Below are 18,782 nucleotides of genomic sequence, written 5' to 3'. Positions count from 1 at the left end.
TGTTTTTGTCTTTCCGCCAAGGACTTTCATAGTTAATAAAGTTATAAATTTTTCCTAACACACTTTTGCCAGTAGTCGATGGCACAAGCAAATGCTAAAACAAAGATTACATAGAGGATTACTACCTCATGAAAGTGTAAGGGAAAGATTTACAACTTCATGGATGGCTAATTTCCTTTTCTTTCTTTCTCCCTCTCCTCCCTCTTCTTATCATCTTCTTTTTCACTCTTTTATATTCTCCCTCTTCTTATCCTCTTCTTATTGTCTTCTTTTTTCACTCTTTTCTATTCTCCCTCTTTTGATCCTCTTCTTCTTGCCCTCTTATTCTTCTTACTCTCCTCTTTCTTTCTTCTTTTCTGTCTTGTTTCTCCTCCTCCTTTTCTTCTTTTCTCCTCCTTTTCTTCTTCCTTTTCTTCCTACTTGTCTTTTGCTATCTTTTCCTCCCTCTTCTCTTTTGCTCCCTCTTCTCTTTTTCTCCCTCTTCTCTCTTGCTCTCTTTTCCCTATTTCTTTCCCTCATTTTCTCTTTCCTCTCTTTCTCTCCTTCTCCACTCTTTTCCTCTCTTTATTGCTCTCTTTCTCTACTCTTCTTATTCTCTTCTTTTTCTCGTCTCTCCATCTTTCTTCTTTCTTTCTTTTGTTTCATTCTCCTTTCTTATCCATCCTTAGATATGATGGTGGTCTCTTTTTAAAACATAGAAGAGTAAAATAAGTATCTTTTTTTTTCCCTTCTTATTAGATTTTTTGTTTGTATTTGTTTTATTTTTTATGTTTGTGTTTGTCCAATCCCATTAAATTAGACATGTTGTCATCTCACACGTATGGAGAGCAGACTCCCAGTGATCATGGGACTCCTCGTAGGAGGAGAGCTCATGGGCTCTACTCTCCAGAAGTCTTTCAATTCCACTCAACCGACTCCTCAGGGACCAACTCCTCATGGGACTACCCCTCGGGAGACTCCTTTGCTTATAGCTCATGGCTTCATCTGGAGTCTAGATGAGTTTATCACAGCCATGAGCGACACAGAGGCAGTGAGATTATTTTCTCTTTTGTCCCAGTGGACCACTAGCATTCCCTCTCCTACACCCCTTGTGGGTAGATCGGGGATATTGACGGCTTTTCCTACTCGACAGTCATCCCCTCTTGCCCCTTCTGAGGGATTATCACCCTGGCGTCACCGTCGTAGGTCCAGAAAGAGTAGTAAGGGTCAAGGTTGCTATGGTGGCACAGGAGATGCAGACAAGTCTACACACTCCTAGTGCTCCAGGTCTCCCCCTTGTTCATGAGACACAGTTTCACTCAGGTCCCTTGCCTTCCTATCTCATAGACCATAGCATCCCCCACCACTCTCTTTGTCACTCCTCACTCCTTAAGTGCTCGCTCCACCCCTTTACTCCCTCTCCGTGCTTTGACTTCGCTCTCTATCCACCGCACGTCCTTCGAACTATTTTTTGTTCGAGGACCTCTTCTACTATGTGAACAACATTGGGACCGCTGTAGGTCCTTCACACCTCGACAACGATGTCAAACTAGGCAATGAGTCATGGGTGGTAAGTATATATTTATCTTCTAGTGAATATATAATATGTTCAATCATTCAAATGCTTTCGTTCATATCTAACTCCTTCAATTTGGATAAAAAAGAGAGTCTCAAAATAAATAAATAAATAGGCATTGGGCTTAGATAGTGAGCGTTGCCTTCACTTAGGCGTCCTAGTGGCACGCCAAAAATAGGTTGCTTTCTCTTTTGCATAAAAAAGCCCTTAGTGTTGTAGGACTATGACTCGTTTTCTAGTTTTATTAGGCGTCAAACAATGAGCATCTATTTTCGCCCTTGAAGCATGTAGTCCGCCCTGTGGAAATCTGGCTAAGTCACCAGAGAGATCCCTGCAAGCAGCAAATTATTGGCTAAGATCGCATTGGCCGCTTGCGAAGGGTGGACACTGTCGAAGAAGACGAATTGCGACGCGTTAGCGCAAGTGCCTGGCGAGTATTTGTTGCACAGGATGGCAGTTTCAAATGTTCCTGTTCCGCAACAAGCTCTCCGTGTCTCCGTGAAACCTGAAATGTAGACGTGTGAGGCTCAACAGAAAGGCTGACGGTTACGTTAAACAAGCTCATGTAATATTAGCAGCTGCTTTGGGTAGCCAGTCTCACCATTAGACTATGGATTTTTTATAATATCAAGCAAGCCGCTATAGATGTCGAAGTACGCAATCTTCAGGCCAGGGATGCTTGCCGCGAATTGATTGATCGTACTGTTCAAAGCCACGTTGTAGGCGTTCGCTACCTTGTTCAAGTTTTCCGCACAGCCCGAGCTTGTCAGCGTGAGGGTAATTTTTAAGGGGACACACCCAAATGGAGCGAGGGACACCACGCCTATTCTCCTGGCGCCCAGTGAGTACAGATTCTGCAATGCAGTGAGAGTCAGAAGCGTGTAGAAGAAAGCTGTCGTGCCATATTCATTTGAAAGTGGATGGACCTATGTAAGATCTTTGCAAGTCCGAGAATGATTTCGCTGAACTGAGTGACAGTATAAAGTTCCCGTAGGCGAAGATTGATGTAGTAATTCTGCAGGAAATCGCTGTTTCCAGCACTGATGATGTAGAGCGATTGAGAGATGACGGACGAAGCGTTTGCTGAGCCAACTATCCCAGCGAGTTTTTGTTTATACTCCTGAAAGAACTCTAGCTGCTTTGACATATGGGGATCACATTCTGCATAGGAACAAATTACCGACCGTCAGGAAAGCAAGTCCAGGGCTTGCACTCGTCGAGTGACAACGATTTGCGGTACTAGAAGCAGTTCAGAAGTTTACGAAATGCTGTGCCATGCTATCGAAGAACCCAGATCCGCCTGAAGCGAAGTTGACGCCGGTGGTGAGATTCTGCCCGGAGGCTAAAGGAGACAGATATGGCAATGGGAAATTTGAAAATCCGAGCAGGGAAGCTGAAAGAACAAGCTGGGTCAGCTGCAAACCTTGACATGCTGCGAAATTGTTCTACCAGGTCTGCTTGCAAGGATGCAGACATATGCACATTGTATCTCCAGTATACACATCTTTGCTTGCCGGTGTAGTCAGTGGATAGCCTTCCATCACTGAAACGGCCCGTAGGCTTCTTGGTATCGAAATCTTTGCCATAAGGCAGGAAATCGGCCTTGAGGACCGTGTCAAGGTAGTTGTTGTTGCCCACATCGACAGTGGAATCGCCAAAGATAAAGAGGGCGGGAACAAGAGGCTGCATAGACACGGGATACAGATTTGAGAGCAAGATGCATAGGGTGAAAATTGGGAAAGCAGCTAGCTCACAAGGGACTTTGGCCCAATCCCTATTTAGGAAATTGCTAGGTAACTAGGAAATTTCATCATATTTCCTAGATAGGAAGAGGGATTTTATACTCTCTATCTAGGAAATTCTATTTCCTATATAGACTAGGTAGTGCTTTCTAGGGAATTTGACTTTAATATGGAGAATCAATGTTATCTATATAGTAAATGAGGTGTTCTATATATAGGAAATTATATTTCCTATTATAGGAAATTATATTTCCTATATAGAACTCTAGGAAATGTCACTTTCTATATAGTGAATGAAGTGGATTTTAAGTTTCCTATATAAGAAATGACGTCTTCTCTAAGAAATGTGAGTTTTTACGTGGAGAATCAAAGTTTCCTATATAGGTAATTAGCAAGAATGTATCTTTTCTATGTGGTGATTTCAATTACCTTGCATAGAAATGAGTTGTTTAATATGCAAGAAAGAATATTGGATTATCCATGTAGAAAAAAGTTTTTATATTAAAAACGAGCATATATATAACAAGCTTGTTTAATTGTAATTTTAATAAGATACTCTACAGGCTAATTCTAAATTTTCTAATTTTAAAACTCTCCTATTATCCAAAAATTTCAAATGAATGTGAAATGAAGTTTTATCTATTCTAAGTGCAATATATAATATTATATATATTTGTAAGTGCAAGATACAATATTATCAATGTAAATTGTCAAATGTGTAAATAATAAAAAAATGGTATGTAATATCAAATTGATGTTTCAAATACAAGTGTTGATTAAAAGTAAATGCACAATGTGGAACTGATATTCAGATGAAAGTCTCAATTGTCTAAGGTTTTCAAAGAAAAAGGTTGCCAATAAAGGGCAAATAATTCCTTAAGCCATGATAAAGCACAATGTGTCATGTCAAATAAAATGTTTTGGTATAAAAATTAGTTATCTAATGTTAATCTGAATGATACTCAAAATAAATTCTCTTGAGTATCAGATAAATATATTTTTCCAATAGATTTATTAAGTTGATTAAATTAATTGTGAATGAGATGTTGATATCCTCCAGTGCACAAATTTTCAATTGGGTCTCCATCCGTCCCTATGTGGTGCTAGGGAGTAGAGGCTCCTTGAAAAGATGGAGAAGCGATTCAACAGCCGTCGAGTATGCGAAACCAATGAGTGTGGTGTGTGGTGAGGATGGAAGTACCTTGAAAGAATTGGAGAGCAGTGCCACAAATGATGTGATCTCTATCGGTGGGGCTTTAGGCCAACAGCTCGAGGAGGATGGAGAATTGATTTCTTACATGGAAGAACTCGCAAAAAATCTCCAAGCCGGCTTCACTCCATTGGATTTGGAAGAAGCAAAGAGATCGTACAAGTAGAGGTTGCTCGACGCACCATGGAAGTTGCCACCAAAGGGTGGTACAAAGCAGGTCAGAAGCATGTTGCACATTGTGAGTTTCAAGTTGAAGACATTAGGCTTGAGCTTGAGCGGTTGGCAAGAGGAAGTGCATAATACTTCTTTAGAGGCAGACTACCAACTTTGGAGGAGCTCCAACAGTTCTTGGTTTTTGAATGTGATATTCCATCCTTGGCCTATATGGCAAAATTAATTGGTAAAGGCTTTTTTATTGTGCGATTTGTTCCAAGATCTCTTTGCAACAATACTTTGGGTAGGTCCTTCATGTTTGCTGGTGGTTATGTGCTTGTTATTCCTTGGAGTGTGACTTCTTTGTGGATGAATTTCTATACCACAACTGTCCAGTGTGGATGGATTTTGTGAATCTCCCACCTTGGTTGGGTGAGTCCATCGATAAGATTGCTACAACATTGGCGAAAGTGCTGCTTATTCCTTGGACTACATGTTCTCCTTTTGGTCATAAGAGTGCCTAGATCCTCTGGGATCGTGCCTAGCCAGTTTTGTATTTTATTTAGGTTAAACACCCAAGTAGGCTTTTGTTTTCTCAACAAGTCAAATTTGTGCCATTCTCGGATCCTGCTTCATTTGTAAGTAGACAAGTCATTTCGCCAAGGAGTGTCTAGAGAGGCCAACTAGCATGGCCCTCGCACGAGCGGACAAGGTCTCTTCACCAACGGATTCATGCAAGAGGGTGCACCAATCCAATCTGCTTCTAATCGTAGGCTTGATTTTGAATTCTTTGCTAATTGTCCACATTGGGGTAAGGGTGGCACGATAACCTTGTTGCAGAGTCGCCTCAGCCCCAAGGAATCTACAGAGATAACAAAGGCTCAATTGTTGCAGTTGTTGCATGTAGGATGGCTTTGTGCTTAGGGTTGCTTCAGTGTATGGACCAAATTCTATGCAAGATAGGATCAATTGTTGGGAATGCTTGGAGGATTGCATGGTCCTTGATTCACTGGATAGTCGAGCAGGATTGGAACTTCACAACCAATGAGCAACCAATTAGTGCCAATATGGCCTGAGTGAGACTTCATAGCTTGGTGAGTGGAATGATCTCACTATGGTGGGTGCATGGAAGGAAGGGGTACGTGAGCTCATGAAAAAATCCCGCATGTTTGTTATGCAAGATCGAGCCTAAGTAATAGCTATGACTGATTTTGTAAGAGTTGTTTAACTTAGCAATTGGTCTCTAGTCCTCTAGCCACGTTGGCTTGTTGGTGAAGGTCACTCAAGACAGTAGGGTTTGCCAAATGGTCACTCAAGACAGTAGGACAGGTTTAGATCATGGTTACTAGGGAAAGTGCATGGCAGCAGATGCCCACCCCTTTGGGGAATGAGAACGAGAAATTCCTAGGGAATTAGAGGGAAGGGGATGCCATGTCATCATAACCATAAACACACTCATTATTCAATATAGTGGAAACCTTGAACTTACAATTCAAGGAACCTGGTTACTCAATTCACCACTGTTTTAAATCATAGTCTTGGAATCTATACAAGAAAGGAGACCTCCTACAATGGTACATGCATGATTCTGCAATCCACTCAGCTTTGTCCACATTAATCTAAATTTGCAGCATTGTGGTTGTTGCCCTCTTCATCATCTCCATCATTCTCATGATCTTCATCTCATTGGTCATGTACCCACCATAGGCACAATGGAGCAAATGTGTGCAAACAAAAGGTCATTTACCTTTTGCCTTTCTTGCCATGCACAGCATGTATAGCAAGGATTTACTACAACATGAGCTGGTCAAAGCTTAAGAAGAGGCCAGGTCTATACTTGACAGAGGCAGAGGGATCAAGGCTATCATGCGGCAGTCTTGGACAGCTTCATGCGATGGGTCAGCTCCTGGAAGGTGCTGCAGACTAAGCAGAGGGCTCGAGCAAGCTATGCTGAAGTCTAGAGCAGATTGGTTGCATGGACGAAAATGAGCAAGTAGGGTTTGGGCAAGGTAGACCTTGTAGCAGCTTCCAAGGTAGGAGCGGTTTCTATAATGCAATCTAGGGGTAGAGTAGGACGTTGTGGAGCACTGTTGTCAGAGTGAAGAGAGAGCTGAACTGAAAGAGAGGTGGATGGGATAGAAGGGGGAAGAAGGTTGAAGAAAGGATAGGACCAAGGCTTGCCTTCTTGCTACTCCTATCTGCTTTCAAAGGGCTGCTCTAGATGATATGAAATGAGGCCTGAGGCCTCTCCTTTTACAGGGGCTGAGCCCCTTGTCGATTCGGCTCTGCCAAGCCCTTTTGGGCTACTGTTAGGCCCGAAGTGCAGCCCCCCATTGGGCCCTACCCTTGGGCACATCTATGGCCAGGTGGCTGGCCCACCATAGCCTCCACCTCTGTCCCTTCTGTCCTGTTGGTCCTGCCCTTGCTGAGGCCTGTTCTAGCCCTTAGAACCTACTCCAATAGCTCCGTCATGCTGCCGTACTGCAGCAGTACCTTTGTCGATGTCACCTGCCATGTGTTGCCATGTTCAGGGCCTGTTTGTAGGAGGCTATGACCCTGCCCACTACCCTCTCCACTTGGCCCGCCATGCAGGCACCTCCAATTCTGCCAGGTCCTTCTTCAGCGCTTGGATCCCATGCTTATATGCTTCCCACATGGCAGCTCATGTGCTACCCAGGTGGTGGCGAAGAGATTTGAAGGGTTTGAGTATTATCACTCTGATCAGGTGCATAAGTTTCAATCATGAGTTGTCTTCTATTTTGAAAAAGTATTATTAACCATTCAGTTATTTACAATTCATCTATCTTGAATATTTTATGTCAGGATTCTTATGGTGAAGCGAATGCTGATATGAATGAGATGACATTTTCTAAGATGCTTCATGATGACATCACTACAAATGAAGATAAGGTATGAATTGCCTTTATCTTTTAGATATGCTTATGATTGAAGCTATTTTCTGGCATTCAATTGTGATCAGCATCTTCTTTTTAGATAAGTTTTAATTTAATTTTGTCATATTTTTAGGATCCAATATCAAATGTGATTGATTCTACGAATGAAATGTCTAGAAAAAGTGAACGAAAGAGAAAGGTAAAAGTTTTCATTTATGCAATACCCTTTAAAAGTAAAGCAAGTACTTTGTATGCTTGTATTCTTTACATAATTCTTTCCAATGGCATTAACACTACTTGTTGTTTATCATTCATAGGTGAGTGAAAAAATGAGGGATCACTTAGAACAAAAGACCGTGCAAAGAAGTGATAAATCCCAAGGAAAGAGATGCAAGGTATTCTTATATTTAGAATTTATTTTCTATGATTTGAAGTCTTCATACCTTGATTTCAATCTCAATTTTTTATTTGAATTAGAACTTAAAAGATATTCAAGGTACAGACATGGAGGTGACTACGATTTCAAGCGAGTATGAAAGAGTATGTGACAGCCATTTACATTAGGCTTCATTATTTAAATCATTTGCTTCGAATTTGTTAATATATTGTCACTTGTTTTGTTATTATGCCCTCAGGTGGATGACATTTCAGAGGAAAATATGGAGACGATACTTTTGAAATACATGGGAGTCCACACAATTCATGATATGTACTTTTCCTTAAAAAGTACATATGTGAAGCTTAAAAAGATGGAGAGTAGCTTCAAACAGTACTCTACAGACATCAAGAAACCAGCCAGTAACATTATGATAAGGGACATTGTGCATTGGTTTATTGAAAGTCCAAAAGTTAGATTCATGGTAAAATCTGGTGTGCTTAGTTTAGAAGATATAGAGATTTTGATATGACATTTAGCTTGATTCAAATAAGTCTTCAAAGATGTTATGTAGAGCTCTTTTAGCTCTCTTTGGTTGTCTTATATTTCTTATAGTAGAATTTTTTTGCTTTTTCTTTTAAATATTGTAATAACGAATGGACTTTTTACCTTCTTATTATTTTGTAGAAATATTAAAGAGAACTCCATAATCTTTTTGATGGTTTTGTTGAATCTTAGTGTAGATAATGTGAGTTAATGTAATTATAGTAACAATTGCTTATTGTTCTAGGTACTTTAAAAGTTCAAATTGCTACATATGAAAATGTGAAACATGAGTGCTTCATTTCTTAAATGATATAACTTAGACAAAATCACTTATTTCGTGTTCTCCCTATATAGGGAAATAGAAGATTCTCAATATTGTTTACTAGTTCATAACCAGGAAGTTTGCAAACTATGAAAAATGGGGCATTTCCTAGTTTGTCTTACAAAGAAAAAGAGGATTCTCTATATTATTTACTAGACTATAACTAGGAAGTGTGCAAACTAGGGAAAATGGAACATTTCCTAGTTAGACTATGTAGGGAATTGCTAATGAATTTCACTATCTAGGAAAATTTTCCTATATGGTGAAATTCTCTAATGATTCCTTGCATTGACTTGCATAGGGAATTTTTTGATTGATTCCCTAGATAAGGTAACTAGGAAGTGTTCCATTTTCTCTAGTTTGCACTCTTACTAGTTATGTTCATTTCAAACTAGTAAATGATATAGAGAATCCTCTTTTTTTCCTATACAGAGAACGTCTCAAAGTTCCTTGTGGCTGTAGAGAGCTAATATGGGCCATGGATCAAGGACGTCATAGACCCAGAACAAAGACTCAGACAAACAATATGTCTGTGAGTACTTTTATCTTCTCAACTCGACAAAGGAAATCTATTGATGAGCTGTGACTCGTGAGGTGCAGGGCATCAGATTATATTTTCAGCGATTGGAAATAGGCTTTAAGGAGCACCAAACATCAGAAAAGATGGAGATTTCATCCATTGGAGAGCGAAACTGCCATATAGCAGAGACGGTTGGTGATGATTTTGAATGCATGGTTGAATGGCAAGCATAGCCTTTCTTAAAATTTTAAAAGAACGGCAACCAGCAACTGCAGAGCATTGGAATAGCGAATAAATCCGCAGATGCAAACTATTGGAAATATGGTTTAATAGGAGTGGCTAATAAATCGGCAGATGCTGATCTCATTAGAAGTACATGGAAAATGAAGAAAAACTGGAAAATCATGAGGCTGGGATGATTAACTGTGAAAGTCTTGATGTCTGGTGGTCAGTGACAACGGTGGGATGGGACTCGAGAGAGCAAGGAGGTGAGAGAAATTCATTGAATGACAAGGAACTTGGAGGTGAGGAAGAGAAGGTTGGAGACTTGAAAATGAACTCTGCAATATGAACTTAAGTAGAGTGATCTATGTTTTTCAATCAATGAGCACTGGGACAAGAGATAAACCATCCGAATACCAAAATTTAGTGCTAATACACTGGTCCTTAATCGAACCAATATCAGGAAACACTAGTAAGTGTATTGCTAATACACTGGGACTTAATCGAACCAATATCTAGAAACTCTCATTTGCGTTCCAGTACAATAGAGAAGATAAGGACTTATGGCTGCACACATATAATAATTTGACGGGCGTGAAGACTAGTAAAGGTGATGGAAGGAGGTATGGCTGCGCACAATATAATAATTCGAAGGCCATGATTAAGAGAAAACATCGTGAAAGGAAGGAAGAGACGATAAGGTATTGAAAGAGCAAAAGAGTCTAGCTATGGCTTCCTAATGTCTGGAGCTAAGAGACTTCAAATAATTAAGTGTAGCTGGCGAATTCAATCACGAAGATCGCCTACATGCTACGAACAAACCGCAAGACCCAACAGAAATCCGTGTGATGATAGGTAGACTATCTATACCTCCCCCACATGAGCCTATCCTATATGGAGGGAATAACCCAATATAATATCCATCTCCACTTATTTTATATTACTTCTCCCATGGACTTTGAGCCATATCTCACTAAATGCAGCCTAGGTGGAGGTGTGGCACATGGAGGAGCCATGCCACCTTACATTTTATAATATTACTACCATGAATCACACCTTATGGGTCCTCTTACGTGGAAGGGTGGCACATGGTCATGCCCTGCCACCTCAACCCCAGGCCCTATGCACACCATATTTTATTATACTATTGCCACACACACAAACACACACACACATATTAATGCCTTTTTCCTTAGACAAATTTATCCATAACAATTCCCCCCCCAGGCAGGGAATGCACAGCATTTCCATGCCTGGGTCCATCATGCACAAAGAAGGGCTTGAGATAACACTTGTTGATCACCTTCCTACCATATGGCTCATGCAGCTCCTGAACTTATACAGACCCATTGCTACGTTCCTTGATGACTTTGTATGGACTGGTCCATAGTGGCAGAAACTTCTTATCCATTTGGTGGTCTAATCTGTTATCAAAGCATAGCACAACATCCCCCTCAGCAAAGTGTCAAGTTCCCATCCCTTGCAAATCTTAGCATCCAAGCGGGCCTTTTGTCGATTCTTTTGAATCTCTGTTTGATGTAGGGCAAGGCATCGGGTTTTATCTAGCTTCTCAAGTTGCACCAACTGGGCCTCTACATGTTCATCTTCTATCATCCTCTGTTCTTGTGCCAATCTCAAAGTTGGAATCTCTATCTCTAGTGGTAAAACAGCTTCAGTACCATATACCAACTCAAAAGGAGTGTGACCTATAGATGTTTTATGAGTGATGTTGTAAGCCCATACAGCTTCTGTGACCTTCTGATCCCACTGGCTCCTGTTCCCTGTGGCCATTTTTTCCATGGTTTTACAAAGGAGGCCATTGGTCCACTCCGTTTGACCCATGAATGCTGGATAATAGATGCTAGAAGTGTGATGATCAATACCCATGCGATCCATGAGTAACTCCACTCCTTCATTTAAGAATGGACTCCCATGGTTGGAGACTATTTCCATGGGTGTCCCAAACCTTGTGCAGATACGTTCAAATATGAAATTTGAAACTGCCTTACCATTTTCAATGGGGAGGGCGATAGCTTCAGCCCACTTAGTGACATATTGAGTGGCTACCAAAAGATACTTCTTTTTGTGGGCAATCATGGGCAAGGGCCCGATAAAATCTATTCCCCACTTCTGAAACGGATGGGTGGACATCACTGGGTGATGTTGCCCAGGACGCAAATCCTTCCTACCATCCTTGAACAAGGTCGGCCAATAGTATCTAGCATGTAAAATCTTCTTAGCTGTATAGTCACTGGCATAGTGGCCTCCACAAAATCCATCATGATAATGCTTCAATACCTTAGGTACTTCATTTGCATCAATGGCCCGTCTTAGTATCCCATCCATGCCTTGATGGTACAACACCCCATCAAAGAGGGTGTAGTGCCTACTATCTCTGTAGATCTTCTTTCTCTCATAACTAGTACTTTCTGGAGGAAAGGAGAAAGCAGTCAGAAACATGTAGATACTGCCATACCATGGATCCCCCACTTTTATGGCTGCTACAAGGGTTACATCAAGGCACTCCTCTAAATCAATCAAAGCATTCTTCAAGTTGGAACAACCCCCTTTTACAATTTTGAAAGAAAAATCATATTCTTGTAGAACTGCCAACCATTTGGCCAACCGTCCCATGGGATTGGTGATTGAAGAACCTGCTTTACAAGACCATTGTAGAGATTATAATAAAGGACTTTCTAGCCACATAATGCTTAAATTTCCCAATGTAGAAAACCAAAGACAAGGCATGCTTGTCAGCCTCTGAGTAGCATCGTTCGGTGTCGAGCAATTGTCGAGAAGCAAATCAAATGGGATACATGAACCGATCCTCCCCTTACTGGAGAAGAATACCTGCTAGAGTGTGCTCACCAAACCCAAGATTGATATAGAAAGTCTTTGACCAATCTGGATTGTGTAGAATGGGTTCTGAAGCCAAAGCATTCTTGATTTGTGCAAACCCATGATCACAATCCTCATCCCAAGAGAAATCAACCCCATCTTTTAATAGCATAGTCATGGGTCGTGTCAAAGCAGCATATTGATCAATGAAGTTGCGATAGTATCCTGTTAGATTGACAAATGAGCATACCTGATGTTTGGTTGTTGGTGGAGAGAGCTTGAGGATGGCTTCTACCTTCTCGGGGTCAAGCTTGACACCCTCGGATGAGACAATATGTCCCAGTAACCTCCCTTGAGTGGCTCCAATGGTGCATTTCTCTAGATTATTGAGACTACCATTCGCATCATTGACCCTTTGGAAGGCCAACCTAACCTTCATGACGTGCTCCTTACATGACGAGAATATACAAAAATCATCTAAAAACACCTCCAAGAAATCCCCCAAATAAGAAGCAAACACAATCTGCATAAATCTTTGAAAGGTAGCAGTAGCATTGGTGAGGCCAAATGGCATTACTTTGAATGCAAATGTCCCCCAGGGTGTGGAAAATGTGGTTTTAAGCACATCTTCTTCGGCAATTCTGATTTGATAAAACCTAGAGTAACCATCACAGAAAGTATACATCTCATGACCACTTACCTTCTCAAGAATGAGGTCTTGCAAGGGAAGAGGATGATGGTCCCTCTTGGTGGCTGCATTGAGTTTCTTATAGTCGATGCAGACCTGCCACTTGTTGTTTTTCTTTGGGGTGACTACCACTGGTGAAACCCATTCAGTATTGTGAGCCGGAACAATAAACCCAGCTTCTACAAGCTTCTACAACTTTGAGCGCAAAGCATCGATATGTAGGGGCCCTAATCTCCGATACTTCTGAGCCACAGGCTTCGCATCAGGCTTCAGCTCTATCTTGTGCTCTCTGGTAGTCACATAGCGAAGGTGGTGGTAGCTAGTTGCAAAGAGGTCAGGGAAATCTTTGAACATTTCTAGGAACTCGTCTTTCTCACTGGGAGTGAGGTCTGGGGAAAGCATAGATTCAAGCTATTGAGGACTAGTTGTTACCTTTTTTGCAGGTGGCGGGGTCGGAGACACCCCCATCATGTAAACTTTCTCCTCTAAGGACTCCTCCTCCCCGTTTGATTCTTCCATTGATTCAGACACCGAGGATGAGAGAATATCACTGTCTTGCTCCTCCTCTTCTTTTGGTTTCGTGGCACCTGGTTGCACCGGGATCTTCTCCTTAGAAGCACCAAAAGACATGTGTCCTATCTTCTAATAGCTGACTGTATCACTGTTTCTCAACCATGGTCTCCCAAGTATGGCTGGGTAACTCCTACCTATATCTTCAATGTCCACTACATAGAAATTGATGGTGGTGGTCAACCCATTGACAGTGATGGGCAAATCCTCAATGACTCCTAGGGTGGCGAGTCTCGTTGACCATCTCCTACCTTGATTCGAGTGGAGGAACGTCTTGTACATTTCAAATTCAATTTTTTCAAGATTTGGGGCACCATGATATTACATGCAGCTCCACCATCAACACACACATTTTTGACACGACAATTATCTATGATGACGTCGACTGTATGTGGGTGCCGATCAATTTCTTCAGAGATAGAAGATACCTCTTTTACCTTTCCCTTTTTCTTGTTCCTCCTTGTTGAGAGCCCTTGCTACAGTTCACGTCTCACCTTAGGGGTTAATGCTATTAGTTGAGGAAGCGTGATGCTCAAAGAACGATGAGCAAGGTCCTGAACGACCGAATAGTCTTCTTGCCCCGAGCCGATGGGAAAATTCGAGGGTGACCACTTACTCCTGCGAGATCTTTTAGTCTTCTCTATTGGTGGGTGTGCCATCTTACCATCTGAGGGCTCTGAGAAGGATACCTTCTTCCTGGGGCGGCCTGGTCCATAGTTTTGGAGAGGGGTCCGAGGTGGTATGACTTCTTTTCCCGAGGTTAAGGATCTCTACATCAGAATCCTCAGTGCCAAATTCACTTAGAAGATTCACCCTTGGAATATTGGGACATTCCGTGCAATAATGACCTTTCTGGTGGCACTCGTAGCATACAACATTAGCTCGGTCTCTTGGAGGGCAGTTGGCTTGAATTCTGATGCCCACCATCTTAAGCCGAAGATCATTCAGGGCCTTGGCTAGGTCATTGACTCCAGGTTCTTTTGTAAGAGGGGCCTCTTTAGCTGGAGGGGCCGAGGGAGTAGAAAGGAGGGGGGCTCATGGGTGAGGCTAGGGAAATCTTCGAGGCGGAGGGTGAGAATATATACCTTGTTGGGGGTAAGCATCTAAGGAAGGGCCATACATTTGAGGTGGAGGTGGTGGATACATCCCTAATGAGGGGTGGGGGTATGCCCCTGAGTTAGACCCCCCAGATTGTTCTTACAAGAATTGAGGGGGTTGCAGAGGGACAATCGTCTTCTTTGAAGCAAGATCAGACTGAACTTTATCAAACTTTTGAGCAATCTCATTTGCTAGCACCATAGTTTCTGGATTCTCCCATTTAAGCTTGAGGCGGAATTCGTCACTTGCTCCTACTACAAGGTAGCCCAGCACATGCTGAGTCATTCTAGCTCAAAATCCGGCACTGTCCTCCTGTGTGGAAATTAAATGGTCTAGGAGCACGACCGCTCGATCCACATATCGATGCGCTATCTTACCTTCTGATTGCTTCAAGTTTGCCACCTGTAGGTACACATTCTTCGGCTCCTCTTCTTTGCCAAAATACTCAATCATCACTACTGTCAACCTTGGCCAGCTTTGGTGAATGTCTTCGGCTTGCTTCTCATACCACACTTGAGCTAAAACCCTCAAGAAATGTGGAAAGAACCAATAGCCATCTATCTTGAGTAAGAAAGTTGAGAGAAACACAACGGTGCTTGAAGGCCACAAGATACTCATTTGGATTTTCTTCAACCCATCCACAAAACATGGGAATGTCAGCCATGCTTGGAAAATGGAAAAGAGAGAGACGAAATGAGCCTTATCTATGGGCAAGCAATGGAAAGAGGTAGCTTGAACTGAAAATCAAGTGAAGATACATCCACAAAGCACACATAGGCAGGGTAGGGTGTGACTGGTGTATTGTGAAATACTACACGGGAAGAATTTTCAGCATAGAATAGCTCATAAAAAATCTTAAAAGGACCAACCCTCATGATATCACAGCCATCTTTACCAGCAAGGGTTAGAGACGCGGCGTTGCATGAGGTTGTTCATGAAGGCAAACAAGAGTGCCATGACAAATGTCAATAGTTGGAGAGCTTGCACATCACCTTCAGCTTCTTCCAGTTCTTGTAGTCACCATGCTATTTCTTCAAGGGGTGTGCGGTCTGGCATCCTTCTTTTGAGCAATGTCCTTGAGGACCTTTCTGATGATCTTCCGAAGTCGGTAAACTCGTATCAAGTATGTCCAACACTTAGTTTCATGATGACCACAACCTTTGCATTCCTTACAAATGATCACCCTCCTTCGTGGCTTGCAGCTTTATTGGGGTGGTGCTTCCACTCGCGTCATGTGTGATTGAAGTACAAGATTCTCGTGCCAAGAAATCAGCAACTATATTTTGCGCTCGAGGGATATGCTGAATTTTTACCTCTTTAAATCATTTGGCACAGTTCCAGTGCTTGTTGATGTCATAGAACCAAGCCTTTGCTCCACACCTTCCACCTTCCACTAACTTGTTCACACACTAGTTGAGAATCTCCTTGCACCTCAAGTTGCTTGATGTGATGATCTTGTGCCTTTTGTAGCCCAAAAATGAGTGCCGAGTACGCAGCTTGGTTGCATGTACTTACAGGTTGAGACTTGCTATAACAATACTCCTCACCACTCGGTGAAGTGAGCTTCACACCCACACCAACAACCTTGGTCGAAGGTTTGTAAGCTCCATCAAATTGAAGGATCCAAGATGTCATCACACCAAGACTAAAATTCGGACATCCCAAGTTTCTTGGTAGTCCGAGATAGGTGGAAGGAGAGGGTGGGGAGAATTCAATAATTGAGCCAAACATTCAGCACCAAATAAACTGGCAATCCTTTATTGATAGTTTATCTTTAGACCAAAAAGAATTACAACTTGAAGCTCAAAATGAGGCATAGAGGGTTGATTAGGTACAAATGGATTCCTTGGTCGAAACATTACCAACCATAGCCAAGGCCTAGAAACCTTTATAGTGAGATTGCGAATAAATGCATAAACCATTCAAGACGAGCTTATCCACAGGAATTAATAAGCAGATGTGCCAAATCTCCCCCCAAGCTTGGGGAGCATCCCACCCTTCGAAGAAGGACACCTTTTAATTACCTCTGAAGTAGCAAGTAGCTCGATCACCATACAATGAGTAGAATTGAAATCAAAGTTCTCCCAGCGTATCAGTAGTTCTTCACCTTGAATCATCCATAGTGTATCATCCCACCCATCGTCTCCTTGAGCAATGCACTGTACAATTAGTTGTTGCAGATTGACATGAAGATCAAGAAAGAGATCTCACCCATTTGTAGCTGTAAGGCGTGGAGGACCAGGCATCAAATCCTTGAACTCGTCGAGAAGTGACATAAATATCCGCCCTCTTCATGTGGTGTGCGTCCGTGAAGTGAACTTGAAAAAGTTCAAAATTTGCAATTTAGTAGGAGATATGAGTAAAGCACGTGAAGTGAAGTACTTTTGCTTTTTACAGCATGTGAAAACTCCCTACAGTTAGAGAGTTATAGTTTCCGAGATTTCAATATATAAGCAAGAATCATTACATTTTCATCATTTCTTATCTGCTGGCTTAATGGTAAGTCTCCCTTTTGTGAAGGGGGAGGTCTTGGGTTCAAATCCCACTCTTTGATAAAAAGAGAGGAGAGGAGAGGAGAAGGAGAAGAGAAAGAGAAAGAGAAGGACAAGAAGAGAAGAGAGGGGGGCATGGGATCTGTTACAGTTTTGCAGAAACCTGAAAAAACAGTCCGCGACTAGAAGACGCTGGAGCCCAAAAAAATGTTGCGATCTATTCGCGATGTGCATGGGTGTACACAGTGGATGCACGAATGTGTGCGCGGGAGCATAGATGCAATTCTACAGCTGTGATCGGTACGAGCAGATTCGCTAGCCAGAATACACGTGGGAACTGCAAGCAGAAAGCAGGCTGACTAGAAGCACAGAAGCAGGGCGATTTTGCAGTCGTAGAGATAGGGAAGGCACGCAGTTTGGAGGCGCAAAAGAAGAGAACTACGCACGGAAGAGGTTTCAGTGCTGCACCCAGTCGTAGGAGTAATAGATTTTATACCACTAGCCGTGGAGATTTCGATCCCAGCAGCCACACCATTTCTATTAGCCGGAAAAGAAATCAAGACCAGAGGCTAGAGGCTAAGCATGGTGATGCTCGAGGGCCATAGAGGAAAGGAGAACGTGAGGGCAAAACGTTATCATGGGAGAGGAAAAGGAATTAGAAGGGGAGGGAATGAAGAGGGAGACTATGACACAAGGGAAAAGGGAGAGGGGGAAGAGAAGCGTGTACATGATGGGAGGAGGAATGTAAAGATGGAGACATCAAGGGAAGACGACCATGCTTTATTTTGAAAGGAAGGGAAGGGAGAAATCAAAGTACTAGCTAGGTGGCTTTACAAGAATGAGCGTGTCCCATCAAGGAATAGCCCCCTCCTTTTATAGCCAAGAGAGAGGGTCTCTCCCAATAAATGCATCCTCCCACATGCATGGTGTGTGTGGAAGAGTCTCCCATGTGGGCTAAGCAGTTACGCACTCTCAATTGTGTGCGATAACGCTTGGCCACATTTTTCCACATATATCAACTCCCATATCCCAAGTCTATGTTATTCCCTTGGTCTCTTCCCAATTTTATAATACATTCAAACATCTAGGAGGACAAGTGGAGGGTTGGCACAAGGAATCTTGCCACCTCATCCTACTTTCCCCATTATTTAACTTGCATCCTTGGACTATCTATACCTCCCCCACATGGGCCTATCTTATATGGAGGAAATAACCCAATATAATATCCATCTCCACCTATTTTATATTACTTCTCCCATGGACTTTGAGCATATGTCACTAAATGCAGCCTAGGTGGAGGGGTGGCACATGGAGGAGCCATGCCACCTTACATTTTATAATATCACTACCATGGATCACACCTTATGAGTCCTCTTATGTGGAAGGGTGGCACATGGTCATGCCCTGCCACCTCAACCCTGTGACCTATGCGCACCATATTTTATTATACTATTGCCACACATACAAACACACACACATATTAATGCCTTTTTCCTTAGATAAATTTATCCATAACAACACTCAACGATATTTATAAACCACAAATGGGTAAATAG

At 42.2% G+C, this 18,782-nt stretch overlaps 1 pseudogene; it reads right to left on the bottom strand.

The window, feature by feature from the left end:
* Positions 1-1,866: 1,866 nt before the first annotated feature.
* Positions 1,867-18,782, bottom strand: part of LOC147880600 (GDSL esterase/lipase At5g03820-like) — a 36,706-nt pseudogene continuing 19,790 nt past the window's right edge.

Source organism: Dipteris shenzhenensis, chromosome 32 (genome assembly GCF_047967505.1).
Source record: "Dipteris shenzhenensis isolate YYH24624 ecotype China chromosome 32, Dip_SZ_1.0, whole genome shotgun sequence".
Lineage (NCBI taxonomy): Eukaryota > Viridiplantae > Streptophyta > Polypodiopsida > Gleicheniales > Dipteridaceae > Dipteris > Dipteris shenzhenensis.
Note: the sequence above shows the minus strand (reverse complement) of the source record. Positions and strands in the feature narration are given on the sequence as shown.